General features: G+C 38.4%; 1 pseudogene; it reads left to right on the top strand.

Moving 5' to 3' along the window:
* The first annotated feature begins 908 nt into the window (after positions 1-908).
* Positions 909-14,426, top strand: part of LOC122335701 — a 132,750-nt pseudogene continuing 119,232 nt past the window's right edge.

The raw sequence follows: 14,426 nt of genomic DNA, 5'->3' as shown, positions 1-14,426 counted from the left end.
TGTCCCAATAATATCTGCATACAATATTAAATCATGACTTTGCAATAAATATATTAACTAGTCTAGATCAATGAGATTTTTTCCTGTGTCAGTTACCCAAACGTTGTGTCCCAAACACATCTTTTAATTACATTATTGTTCATAGTTTCCTTCTCAAATGGGTAGCTAACATCCTCGGTACACTCTCAGAAATAAAGGTACAAAAGCTTAGGTACAGACATGTACCTTTTAAAAAGGTGCCACCCCAGTGACCACTTTTGTACCTTTATTTCTGAGTGTATTATGGAAATATATCATGTGTTTGGGGTGATTGTTTCAATGTATGTTAAGAAACCTCATCAAAACATTTCCAAAATTATCCGAATCTCCCTTGATTCACCCTAGGTGATGTTTTTCATCCATGCCGAGATGTCCACCGGGCAGCGGGAGACCTGTGCATCTACATTTGGGTCATCTGGGTGAAATGACAGATACAGCTACAGTGTTTCATCAGCATATCAGTGGAAAGAGGCACCAAATCCCAGAGATGTAGTGTAGGCCTATGGAGAAGACGAGGAGTCCAAGAACCGATCCTCGAGGAACCCCAGTGACCAGTGGATGCGCTTCGTTTTCTATTTCGTACCCAAAACAATGATATTTACTAGTTGTGCGATAAAGATTGTTGTAGTACATTTTACGAGAAAATACTGCTGCGAGAAAAAATGGACGTCAGCCTAGTGGAGCGGTTGGCTATTTGTCGGCAGGTGGCGCTACGGGCCCGCGTATTTGCGTCGTGACCGCGCACGGCTCTCATCTCCTCCTCCCGTCAGGTGCGGGGGGCGCGAGCGTGACATGTGTCGAATAGAAAGTGAGCGTCGCGTTTCCAGCTGAGCGCGTACTCTCTCCCGGCGCGTGTGCGTGCGTGTGTATGTTGTTATTATTATCGCGCTCTCCGCCGCGCGCAGAATGGCTAGATTCACCCAGACTGAAGCGAGGAGGCAGCAGCATCCTCAGCAGCATCCTCAGCCTGCCCACGCCAGCCTGCTCCTCTCTGGACCGGGGGCGGTACCGAGCCAGGCAGCGGCACCACTGCTCCTGATCCCGCACCAGCCCCAGTACGCGCACATCACCTTCCCCAAGCCCATGAACGGCTCAGAGCCCATCTCCATCCACCCCGACAACGGCACCATGAAAGACCAGGATGCCATCAAGCTCTTTATAGGACAGATACCGCGCAACCTGGAGGAGAAGGACCTCAAGCCTCTTTTCGAACAGTTTGGAAAGATCCACGAACTGACTGTCCTCAAGGACCGTTACACAGGCATGCACAAAGGTAACGATGCTTTTGAATGGCTGGTGAGGGCTTTGGCCACATGGGTCACCTCTTATATTATGCATTAAGTGCTAAAAATACGTTGCATTATTGTTCGCGGCTGCTTACTTCTGAACAGCAATTTTCTTCTGTTGCGCATTTATTGGTTTTTTAAGCACAGAGCGCGGTCTTATTTCGCACTCGTTGGTCTCTTCTATACCACGAACAGCGCGATTACAAGCGACTGACATCTGACAGCATGCATTGATGGAATTCAAAGCATAGAAAGATTGCTACTTTTTAAGAGTAGCATAGTCTGTTTTTCATGCAATACAATAGTGCATTGTAGTTTTGCGTTTACGCACCTGGTTAGCCTGGTTCTTATGAAATAAGACAAGTGATAAAAAAAAAACAAGTTTACACATTGGTATTTATGACTTTATGAACATAAAATTGCTTGCACTTTTGATCTTTAAACACTATGCGTACTACCCCTGTTCTTATATTTTTTACCCATCGTGCTCCGTTATGCAATATTAAACCACGCTGGTTATGATTTCTGAAACAGATTTTCATCATTGCATGCCGTAAGATGTCACATCAATCCACCTCTCAGTTTTAGGGTAGCATGCTGGTTCAATGTTTACTGAAAATATAAAATTGCACATATTCATCATGTACATCCTCTCATTTGCCTCCCTCACACTGGTCAGTATCATCAGTATTCTATCAGATGCTATTCAAACCTGCCTCCATCACTCTTTTTCGAATAATCACTTCTATTTCTCATGTGCTACATTGATGCATTGTGTTTACGTGCTGGCTCACGCTGTGTACCTGGTCAGAATTTATTTAGATTTATAACAGATAGGCATTATAAATATAAGCATCACATTTGTTCTGTTGCATGAACACAATGCTGTTTGCGTCCCACATTATATTGAACCACGCTCAGAATGATTTCCATCAGTGCACGCTGTCAGATGTCATTCAGACCCGTCTGATGTTGACAGACCTCTCTTGTTCTATTTCTCATGCGTTGTGCTTCTCTGCTTCACGACAATAGAAAAGATACTAGATGTACCGCGGTCACTCCCACTTGTGTATCATCTCATATTTTTGTGTGTGTTCTCAGAAGTAGGGCAGCCCCGCTTTGAGCGCAGATGATGCATACTAAGAGCTCCCAATGCGCGACGTGCTCTCTTCCTCACTATCTGAAATGAAACATTTGGTGTGAGGTTTCTCATTCACAGCAAAATGCGAACCTTACATTACGCGGCTACTTTTCGCTTTTGAACAAATTGCGAACCAACTAAACAGAATTTCTTCGTTTGGAATTCGAGTGCTTTATTTGAGCAAGAATGCATCATTTGCAAAATCTCAAAAAGAGAAATTTGGTTTAGCACGGATTATCGTAATAATAATAATAATAATAATAATAATAATAATAATAAAGTACAGTTTCATCAAATTGCAAAAAATAGCTCCTTTATTGGTATTGATGGTTCCATGAAGAACCTGAAGAACATCAATGGAAACCTTCCAGTGCACAAAAGCTTATTTATAGGCGAAAACAGTTCATTAGATTTTAAATTTCAGGAACAATATGTAAATAATTGTTTTTTTAAGAACTGTTTTGGATTGGTGAACCAAAAATGGTTCTTCTGTTTCATCACTACAAAATAAATCTTTCGGAAATGCATGTGGGAAGCATCTCAGATCACTTGGTTGTGGAAGAATTTGATGAGAAATGTTTGAGTTCATATTGAGATCTCTTCCAAAATTCTCCAAGAAGATTAATGGTGTCTAACTGTGACTCATTTTGCATTTAACCTCATTGTCTTGGAGAAACAAATGATGTACTAAGACAATCAAATTTTTAGTTGTTCCGTCTCTGTGGGATCCAAACCAAAACTAAATCGTATTATGCAAAATGTACAATACATATTCCTGTATAAAAAAAAAAAGCTTAGAATAATATTTATAAAAGAGCTCATATTCCTGGATTTTTCTTTAGTCTTAGGCAGGTCATTTCACTTGACTGAAGCTCTAATTTGATTTGAGAGCAGTGCTGGAGGGATGTAATACATTTCATAGGCATTTTAAAAAGACATATTCTTGCCCAGGTTTTCTGTGATTATTTAATTTATTAGTGAAAGAAAACGTAGTCCTCTAATTCATTAAAAACGTCATGTTAATTGAACTTGAAAACCCATTTAAAGCTACACACTCCTCTGTGAGTATCTACGTCCCCCTCCCTACTTCTGCTCAAAATATTCCCTCTCTCTGTCACGCTCAGAGGCACACACATGCTCACACACACACACACCGCACAAATGAATAATGGTTTATGCCCATAGGAGGGTGCGAGAGGGAGGATGAATCAGCGTAGGAGGCCTGTCACACTCACAAACGCGCTCGCGCACACACACTCGCGCTCTCTGTTGACTGCTGTCTCAGTGGGACGTTATTAGTACAGTGTTGTTAGATTATCATTTACATTGACATTAAATTACTGCTATGAAATGTGCTCTATGAGTGTGCAAGACCTGCCACAATAGGCCGTGGGTGAAATCGATGGTAAACAGCATCAGATGCACATTTCAATTACTCTTTTTCACAGCCCTGCTAAAAGTATAACATAAGCCAGCCTAATGTGGTTCACTGGCTTTAGCTGGTTTACGATGGTTTAGCCGGTCTCCCAACCTGAATGGTTGACGAGTCGAAGCGCATTACAATACAGAATGGATCGAATCAGCTTCGCGGTAATAAGCGCGAAAATACCGATCAGTTAAATCACCATTCGGCTGTAAAGCAATTTTTTGAAAGACAACAGTGTTACTATTTAGCTCAATTTCATTCATTGCTGATTCAGTAAATTCGTTATGAAGCAAACGCAGCTCTACAGAAGTCAACAGTGTGAGTAGTCAGCTCAGTTCAGTGTTGATTCAGTTTAGTTCAATAACAGTGCAAAGTTAATGAATCAAGTCAGTTGAGTGTTGATTCAATTCAGTTCACTAACAGCGTCAGTGAAAACAGGTTCGCTTTAGCTTTAAAGCATCTCAACAGAAAACAGTTGTCATTATCAAGGTCAATTTAGTTCAGTTTCGTTCTCCTCCAATCGCGTCAGTGTCAATATCAATAATATTAACGAATATTCTGTATCTTTTAAAGCTATATAAAATATCTCTAAAACCAAATGCCAAACAGACCAGACTAGTTATTCTGGTGGACTGATAGACCAACTAACCTCTTTGGGCTGTTTAAGATGATTTAGCTTTCCACCTAGGCAGCATTTTAAGGCATAATAAGCGTGAAAATCTTGTTAAAGATGGTACGTATCACTATCCATGATGCTTTAAATTGTTGCCTATAGGTATGATTATGCTGCTTCTAAGATACTTACTTTGGCTAAATTTGAAGGCGGCATCACATGTGCCCTTCAAGGCAATCTTAAAACGCACCGCAACAAACGATCCAAGGATGGCAGACCACAAAATAGGTCAGCGCGCAATTAAAAAGACATGTTTTACACCATATTTGTTTGCGTTACGCATATTTATGCTTATTGGAATGTAATTGTGTTGGCTAAGCAACACGGTAACGGCGAACTCTATCGAAATCAGCTAGTTTTTGAGAAGAGAGTAGTTTGCGCGCGCGCATCGCATTAGACAAACAGCCACGGCGGGAAACATTAATCATCACTAGCAGCGTGTTTACAGGCTTCCCTTTGACCCGCGTTCACATGCACGCGTTTAATCAGGGTTGTCAATAAATGCCTGGATCGTGCCGTGCGAGTAGGAGCGTAAAAGCTTGTTGTTCAGGCTAACGTCGGCAAAGAGAGGAGAGAGGTGAAGCATTGAGGTAATTAATGTTTAGCATGATGTCAGATTATGAAAGATGTTATAGGGGATATTGGTTTTGTGGAGAAGGGAATTGCGGGTAATGAACCTGGGGAGACGTTCAGGCCGTACCGTGAAGTATCACAGTCGCTCTGCGCCGTTCTGTTTTATAGTACACTCATTTTTACATGGAAGTGCACCTCATCTTCAAAATCTGAAGTGCATTGTTAAAAACAAAGGTTCTTCGGCGGTTGAAGTCTCTTCTTATGAAGAACAATTTTTAGCTTTGGGATTTTGAAGTTGCTATATGGTTAAAAAGTTCTTGATGTTCCATTATAGGTCCTTCAGATGTTTTTTGGACTTTTTAAAGCACCAGCACATGGTTTTCTGTAGAACTAGAGGATAAAAAGCAGTTTGGAAGACTTATAAATATCTATCTATGGAATTAGACTGTTTTTTAGTTCATTTTTAGAAGTAATCCTTTCTCTGTTATTGAGGTAACCTTATGCATTGAGCCTATGCATCTTTCAAGATATTTGAAGATCACACCATTTCCTGTGACGGTCACTTGTTTTTACTTGACTGCCACCCAAAAGGGTCATATAAACTCAACAGGACCAAATCCGTTTATTGCATTGAATATCTTGTATTATGATAACTGCTATAATGTGATGATTCTCTGATATTGTCATAAAATTTGATGCATTTAGATATGCCCAGGTACAGTTTATCTTTCATCTTGTTCATATCTGTGCCAACACCTACAGTCATAATTGATAAAAAATGGCATACGCACAATACAAAGGATTGTGAAAAACAAAATGTATCATGGTTTCCACAAACATATCAGCCCAACTAATTGCAGTATTGATAATAAGAGGAAATATTTATTGAGCTGCATATTCGAATGCTTCATAAATGCTCATGGCATTGAAAATCCCGGTCTGATATTTTAAATTACATACAGCTATTTTAAATTGCAGTATTTGACCATTTTGCTGTTTCTTAATCAATACAATGCAGCCACGGCAAGCAGAATTAAGAGACTTATTTTAATCAGTAGTGTATAGACATGTAATATTTTAATAGAACTGTATTAGCATTAACTCTCTTCCCTATGTCTATCCTTTTGAATATCAAAATATTGTGAATTTCAAGTAAATATATGTTTAATTACGTGTACAAAAGTGTGTATAAATGCGTCCTTCTCTTAAGGTGGTCCAGAGAAAAGAAGGCAGATCTTGGCTCTGAAAAATGATGTCACAATTACAATTTTAGACAGAAAAGCTATATATAAAGATAAAGTCATATAATGTAATGGCCGTTTAATGTAAGGGTAATGGAGGGTAGGAAGTCAACCGTAATTGCCTTTCATTGGCTTTCTAACATGTGTAGATAAAAAACCTGCGAGAGGTCCACATTTCCGAGCACATTATGATCTCTGTGTGGACAGTTCATTACGCTTCGAAAGAGATGCATTGGCTAATGTTTTGATTCATACGCATTTTTCCAATCGCGTCGAAGTTTTTTGGTTGGCGATAAAGCGTAGTTTCACACCACAAACAGTCTTTTTGGATTTTTGGCTCATCTGACTTTGTTCCGGTCCTAAAGCTGTTTTACGGTGAAGCCGTTCGTACGTAATGAAGTCATGTTGAGTTAAAACTCACATAAATAAGTGCCAATAGAGTCGTTTAATTCAGAAGTAACCTCGGAAAGGTTGTCCAGAAACGCTTTGGCTTCCAGTGTTTTGTGTTTGCTGGGATGAGATTTATTTTAGAAGGGAAAATGAAATTACTACAATGGAGAGATTTTAATATAATTTATAGCCCGTAATCCAGTGCGGCCTGTTTTTGGAGCGTTTGGGGGCAAACAGAGGAGATAAAGCTGTTTTTATGGAGCTACAAAAACCTTTCTTTTACTCGCTTTTTATCTCCCTATCATTCCCTCTCCTTCTCTCTCTCTCTCTCTCTTTCCTTTCACCAGCCTGTGATGAAATGTTATCAAAAGGGGATTTTAATGGAAAATGATAAGGAGATGACTATCATTTTCTGCTCCCAGAATGTATTGATCCGAGCTTGATACAACACAGATACCAAATGCGCAGAATAACGCTGCCTGAATCCAATTATCTGTCTCTATCTTGAATTAGCCGGCGTGTAATGCCGTGGTGTATAAAACTAAACGCTGCAGTTGTCGAATGAACACAACCATGACTTTGACGGCTTGTTTTTCCTAACGTTAACATGAAATGCCATTCGTGACCCATTTCACTTCAGGGAAAAAAATGAAGCAGCACAACTGTTTTCAACGTTTGGTAATCAGAAATGAGCGAGTCCTGAAGGATCGTGCGACGCTGAACACCGAAGTAATGACGCTGAAAATTCAGCTTTGCTTCACGGCAATAAATTACATTTTAAAATATATTAAAATAAAAATCAGCTATTTTGAATTGTAACAATATTTTACAGTTTAACCACTTTAACTGTATTTTGAATTTGGTTTTCCTTCAATAAAAATATTGCAGTAAAGTGATCACAATAAGATCAATGTTGTCAGTTGTTTTGCCAAGCTATAAAAATGAGAGACCCTTTTGGTGACGGTTAATAAAATTTTTAGAATATTATTTAATAGTTTTATTTAAAAAAAAAAAAAAAAAAAAAAAAAAATATATATATATATATATATATATATATATATATATATATATATATATATATATATATATATATATATATATATATATATATATATATATATATATTTACTTTTAGCTTTACATAATTTTATTTCAGTTTTAGGTTAAGTAATTTTAATGCTTCGGCTCATTAAGCATTTTTATTTTTAATGCTTTTATCTAATATTTACATCTTTTAGCTGTATTTCAATTAATGATTTTAAAGTTTTAGTTAACAACAGCAACAATCTTCACAAGACACATGAAGATATTAAACATATTGAAACATGAACATATTAAAACATGTTTTTACATTATAGTTTATTGTTGATATGTTGGTAGTTGTAATTTGATTTCATTTCAGTTTTAAGTGTAGTATTTTAAATACTATACGTCTTTACTTCTTGGAGTTAAAGTAAGTTCTTTTTTCTGATATTTATATTTTTAATCCGTTTAATGACAGCGATTTTGAAAAAATCAGTAAAATTTTACATCATAACATTAATTATAGTAATGGTAATATTATTTAATAATAATAGTTTAATTGTATTTTTTTCACTAAAATTAGCAAAGAATGATAAATACCATAACAAATGTTACGTTCTCAAAAAAAAGGTACAAAGCTGTCGCAGACGCGGTACTTTTAGGTACAAAAGCTAAAAAGGCTTGATCAGATTTACTCCTAAATAATATACTAGATACATATTAGGACTTTAATACTATATATTAGTACCTTAAGTGTATATATGGACATCTTTCGGAGGGGTGCAGCCTCAGTGACTGTTTAGTGTGGTATATTAATTAATGTTTACTAGTAGAGCTCTATATTGCAAAGCGCCGCCGCCTTTTTTATACGTCCCAGCTCAGCTTCCAATTTCAGTAGGTAATACGTCAATGCAGGATAGTAAACTGTGAATGCCAAAACAGATTCATTGGGTCTTTAAACTAGTTTTACAAGCTTCTTAATCAGTTGTGGCACGGATGAGCTGCTAATGAGATTGCGTTGATTTATAGAGAATGTAAGTTGTCTGCATGCTGTGCCAGTGTTCATGTACTATACTCATACTCCCGTTGAGCGGACACAGGTGTGCAACACAAATACATACGAGAGCCTGTGTGTGTGTGTGTGTGTGTGTTTGTGATTAGTTCTACACGAGGTGGTCCACGGACACACGGCTGCTTTCAGAGAGTTGGTCTGGGTCCATCCGAATGTGACTGGATTAATTAAGGTTTACAGGTTACGCTAGACCACTGCTCCTGTAACGACGATCATTACAAGCCAATTATACCGGAGCCGTGAAAATATCGCTGTCAGAACAATGGGCGGGAATGCGAGCAGATCCAGATCGCCCCCAAACCGCTTTAATATTCCTTTGGATTCTTTTGTCTGATCTCGGAGAGAGAGCCGGCTCCGAGGGGAAATGCTGTAGTTTTAATTCAGAAATATAATTAATTTATTTGTGTTTTAATGTTCTGGAGAGGCTGAATGGGAATGGGAAGAGGTTGAAAACAGGCCTCTTTAAGATAGTTTTAATTAACTTTGACCTTTTTTATATTATTTTTTGAAAACTTTATGATTAGCACAAAGCCTTGCGAGATAAAATGATGTTTAAATATTGAAACACACCTAATCAAGCTGATTGAGAGGCAAAATGTGAATATATATAGGGTGAATTGAGGAAATTTAGGTCAAATGTATCATTCATTTCCATGGCAAAAGTAGCTCAAATTGCTTTTTTCACCTGGACTTACCATGAGGTTGGTAAAAGATAGTACATGATTTTAAAGAAGCCATTATTCAGAGTTAACAATGTATTATTTGTGACATTTTTTGTTTATTATTAATGGTTTTTATTCAGAGTTAGAACTCTGTAGATAGGCTGCTATAGAATGCTATAAACAGAAACCATAGAGTGTGACTTCATATCCTGCTCATAATTGTTATGGGATAAATGAATCATGAGAGAGAGAGAGAGAGAGAGAGAGAGAGAGAGAGAGAGAGAGAGAGAGAGAGAGAGAGAGAGAGAGAGAGAGAGAGAGAGAGAGAGAGAGAGAGAGAGAGAGAGAGAGAGAGAGAGAGAGAGAGAGAGAGAGAGAGAGAGAGAGAGAGAGAGAGAGAGAGAGAGAGAGAGAGAGAGAGAGAGAGAGAGAGAGAGAGAGAGAGAGAGAGAGAGAGAGAGAGAGAGAGAGAGAGAGAGAGAGAGAGAGAGAGAGAGAGAGAGAGAGAGAGAGAGAGAGAGAGAGAGAGAGAGAGAGAGAGAGAGAGAGAGAGACAGAGAGAGAGAGAGAGACAGAGAGAGAGAGAGACGGGCCTGATGCCTGATCATGGTGATTGGAAATCATTTGTAGCTGCTCTTTCGGGCTGAGGTTAAAAGGCCAGGGCGACCAAAACCACTGGCGGGAGTGTCCTAACCCTGCTCCAAATCTGCCGTGTACTTTAAATGTGGCATTGCATGTGATGTCACTTTGAATAACAGCAGCTGCTAAATTACTAAACGCAATGCTAATGTTAATGTATGTTAATTCAAACATCACGCAGCAACCCAGCACACACTTGCTTCACAACAGCAACATCACTCATGTTTGCTCAGAACGTACAAATCCAGTTTACAACTCTGTTTTGTGATAAATGGCAGTGTGTGTGTGTGTGTGTTTTGTGTAAGTATCTGATTCTCTTCTCATTTTTACAGGCTGCGCGTTTCTCACCTACTGCGCTCGTGAATCAGCCATCAAAGCCCAGAATGCATTGCATGAACAGAAGACTCTACCAGGGGTATGTCTCTTTTAATCTCTCTCTGTATTTCTCTAATGGCTTTCTGTTTCATCTATTTCAGGCAGAAAAGGTCTAACCGTTGAACGCGGTTCAGTAACAGCTTCAAATGACACTGTTTTCCGCTTCTCCTTGATATGTTTGTGACACGAAATCACGATTTTATTTGTTTCTTGAAGCCCACTTTGCGTAAAATCTTTTTTGGATTTCATCCGAAAGAGCGTTGACTCGGAAATGACTTGTAAATCTCACAGTACTTACAAAGAAACAAGTAAGCGAATAATGCGCTGATAGTTTTGAATTAGCCTAATATGGAGAGCGTTGCCTTTTTCTCCGGTCACCACACTTTTGTTGTGCAAAAAAGGGCAAAGTGAATATTTTGATAAAAATCGGCTGCCTTTGTGGCCTAAAGAAGATGAGAAAGGAGTAAAATCAGTATTTTTTGGGCTAAACTATTAACGAAAGTAGCGTAAATGTCCATTTTTTTCCCTCAAATGCTCATCCCTGTAACATTTCTGTAACGTCCGGTGGTCACCGGTTCTGAGGGCAAACACATCCATCACAAGTTTGTCTGTGGCAGATGTTAGACATGTTTTATTTTATCATGCCTTCGGCTCTTTACTGTCAGTCTGCTCAAGTTCACCTCGGACAGAGGGAATTATGTTTCTCCCGCTAATTCAATGTTGCGTGCATGATGGCAGATATAGCGGATACGCTGAGATCGCTAGTGTCTTTTCCGCAGAAAACTCTTCTATCTTTTCATTTTAAAGAAATTTAAAAAAATTTGATTTGCTAAGATGTAGTTTTTTCATCAAAATGGATCACTTGCATGTGTAAGCGGATGGGTGCCGTCAGTATGAGAGTCCAAACAGCTGATAAAACACCACTATAGCACTAATCCGCTAATGTTTTCATCTTCAAACTGTTACTTCCATCTAAAACGCGTCCATGATATCACCTCATCTGATTAAAAAGTCGCGTCGGGAGAGAAATATGCACAGAAGCACAAGCCGAAACAGTCCAAACGGTACATTTGTGGAAACTTTTTAGCTTTTTTAATTCCCCGAAGAACCTTTCGGTAATGCGTCTTTAAAAAAACATGACAAAAAAAACCCACTGCAAAGAACCTTTTGTTAATGGAAAGATTCCCAGGATCGATGCTAGTAAAGGAGCTTTATTTTAAGAGTGCATGTGTGTAAATGGAGCTGTACATTCAGATGACGCGGGGTCCGTAGGGAATGCGGCGTGAGTTAATCAGAGGTGAGCTATAGGGTTTGTTTGGCTCATGTACTCGTGTTGGTCTGTCATGAGCAGACGTGTGGCTCCACATTCATACGCTCCCGTGGGGTCTATCTCTGCCGTGAGCCAGCTGCCGGAAAACACAACGCTGGAAAAGAGCCGCAGCAGATTTATGTAAAGGTTACGAACATTAACCTTGTTGGATCACACACACAGATGCAGAAAAACACGGCGCGAATGCTACCGTAGAGCACATGCACTTCTGGAAGTTATGCACAAAATCTTTTTTTTTACCCCAAAATCAAAGAAATAAGAAGTTAGTTTTTCATTAAGCTAGCTAGTGTTTTAGTATTTCAACTAGATCGAGATCGAGAGATGATTTTTCAACTTTGTTGGCATTGTCTTACCAATGAATAATGCATTTTTATATTTTGTAAAACTGTTTAAATTAAATGATTTGCTATATTAAATACATTTTTTTTTAGCTATTTGTATTTATTTATTTAATTGCTTATTTTTGGTCTCAGCATTGGCCTCAGCTATATCCTCAAAATCAAGTTTTACTTTATATAATACTCTTTATTTTTGATTATGTTTTAATAAATCTAATAAACATTAGCGCAATATAAACATTTAAAAAATTAAAGATATATACGACAATACTGTATATTATTGTATTCTTTTTTAGATATAATAACAAATGTTCTTATTTCTTAAGATGGTCTAAAAAAGTCTAAAACACGGTCTGAAAGTCTTTCTTTTTTTTTTTTTTTTTTTTTTACGACATGTAAAATGAACCCTGGGTTTGTAGAACCGGGCACCTTAAAAAGGAATGAGCTACTTTTACTCTGAGGTGTGTGTTTCTGTGTATGTGTTTGGAGTGGGGTCATTGTAAAAGAGAGCAGTAGAGCGTAATTTTAGGCTGGAGAGACTATTTCAGGAGCAGACGGGGTGTCAGTGGAATAACAGTCAGTCATGTGACACCTGAACTGGTTTAGAAACAGGAAACAGCCGTGTTTTTTGGCCGGCTGAGTTTCATTCTGCTCTGGGATTGGGACAAACGGTTCTAGTAAATGTGGTTTGCAAGATTTAGTTTGGGCTTCGTTAGTCACGCCGGGCCAGATGTTTGACAACTGGCATCATTTTACACCAAGTCCTAATCAGATGCTATGCAAGGGAAGCCATTTGGGAAGGAAATCAATGGTTTCCACAAGAATGTGAAGCAGAACAGCTGTTTCTAACATTAATAATAATAAGAAATGTTTCAAATCAGCAATTCTGATAGCTCACGTGACAATGAAAACTGGAGTAATCTGGAGTTAATCACTGGAATAAATTCTATTTTATACTATAACTGAACATAAAACAGTTCGTTTTAAACTATAATAATATTTCACAACGTTTAATGTTATCTACCTCTTAACTTGAAAATACTAAACATGGAAAAAAATCTCAACAACCCCAAACTTTAGAGCAATTGTATGTTACTAATAAAAATATACTTCACTTAATGCACGTGTATAATCAATAAAATATTCCAATTGACTGTTATTGTATTCTTCATTTTTGCTTTCGTGTAAAAAAAATCAATAGTAATGAGACAATGTCGGTTATAAATGACGTATCCCTAAAACAGAGGTCAAAGGTCAGACGAAGAAAACTAATTTTGAAGTGATTTTACTCCTGAATATGCAGTATTTAAAACATACAGTCAACAATTTTTTTTTTAAGCTGCAAAATCACAGTTACTCCAATAGAGGGTTGAAATCAATGGAAACTAAACCACCAACCACTAAGTTTGTCCTCAGATGAGTTTATTTTACCTTGTAAATGTGAATTTTTGAGTCCAGGTTCAACTAAACGCCCAGGAGCAATCGAGTTCATAGATCTAATGCCAAACGGATGAATTGAACGCGCAATCAATCACTCGGGCGTCCACTAATATTGATTAATGCGTGTTGTATTGTTATCAAGGGTGCGAGTTAAACCCTGTTGTTTAATTCACCGATTTCCCATGAAGTCAGGCGACTCAACTGAAACGTCTGAAGGAAATTTATGGTGTGCGTGTGAGCCCTTTCCTTACTTTCCTTTTATTTAAGAGCTCTATCGGGTTGTCAGAATGTATTGTTGTACTATGAGGAATTATTGCGCTCCGGTTGGTTCAGCCACAAGAACTACAATATAATTCATAACTAGGGTATTTATCAGAGAGATGTCTGGGAAGCAGGAAGAGGAGAGAGACGGAGCGCAAAAGAATATAAATAGAGGGAGCTGGAAGATGAATAGAGTAATATGTGCAGGAATACGCCGGGGCGCGTCGAGTTTAGAGGAACGGAAAGTAATGGTATACGCAAACAGGGTGACGAGGGTCATGTTGACAGCCTTAGGCATATATGTGCACTTCCCTGTGTGTGTGTGTGTGTGTGTGTGTGTGTGTGTGTGAACAGAAAGCCACAGCCGGGCCAGAGTTCCCGCATCTCCATTAAGCGTCTGTGGAAAGCGGGCATCGGGGCTCGAGAGGTCAGAGGAGGAAGATGAGAGAGACCGAGAAGCAGCGAGTCTTACACTTGTTTTGCATTCGTACAAGACATTATTGGACAGCTGGGACTG

This window comes from Puntigrus tetrazona, unplaced genomic scaffold (assembly GCF_018831695.1).
Source record: "Puntigrus tetrazona isolate hp1 unplaced genomic scaffold, ASM1883169v1 S000000846, whole genome shotgun sequence".
NCBI classification, from domain to species: domain Eukaryota; kingdom Metazoa; phylum Chordata; class Actinopteri; order Cypriniformes; family Cyprinidae; genus Puntigrus; species Puntigrus tetrazona.
The sequence above is the reverse complement of the archived record's forward strand: the minus strand, read 5'-3'. Positions and strand labels throughout refer to the sequence as shown.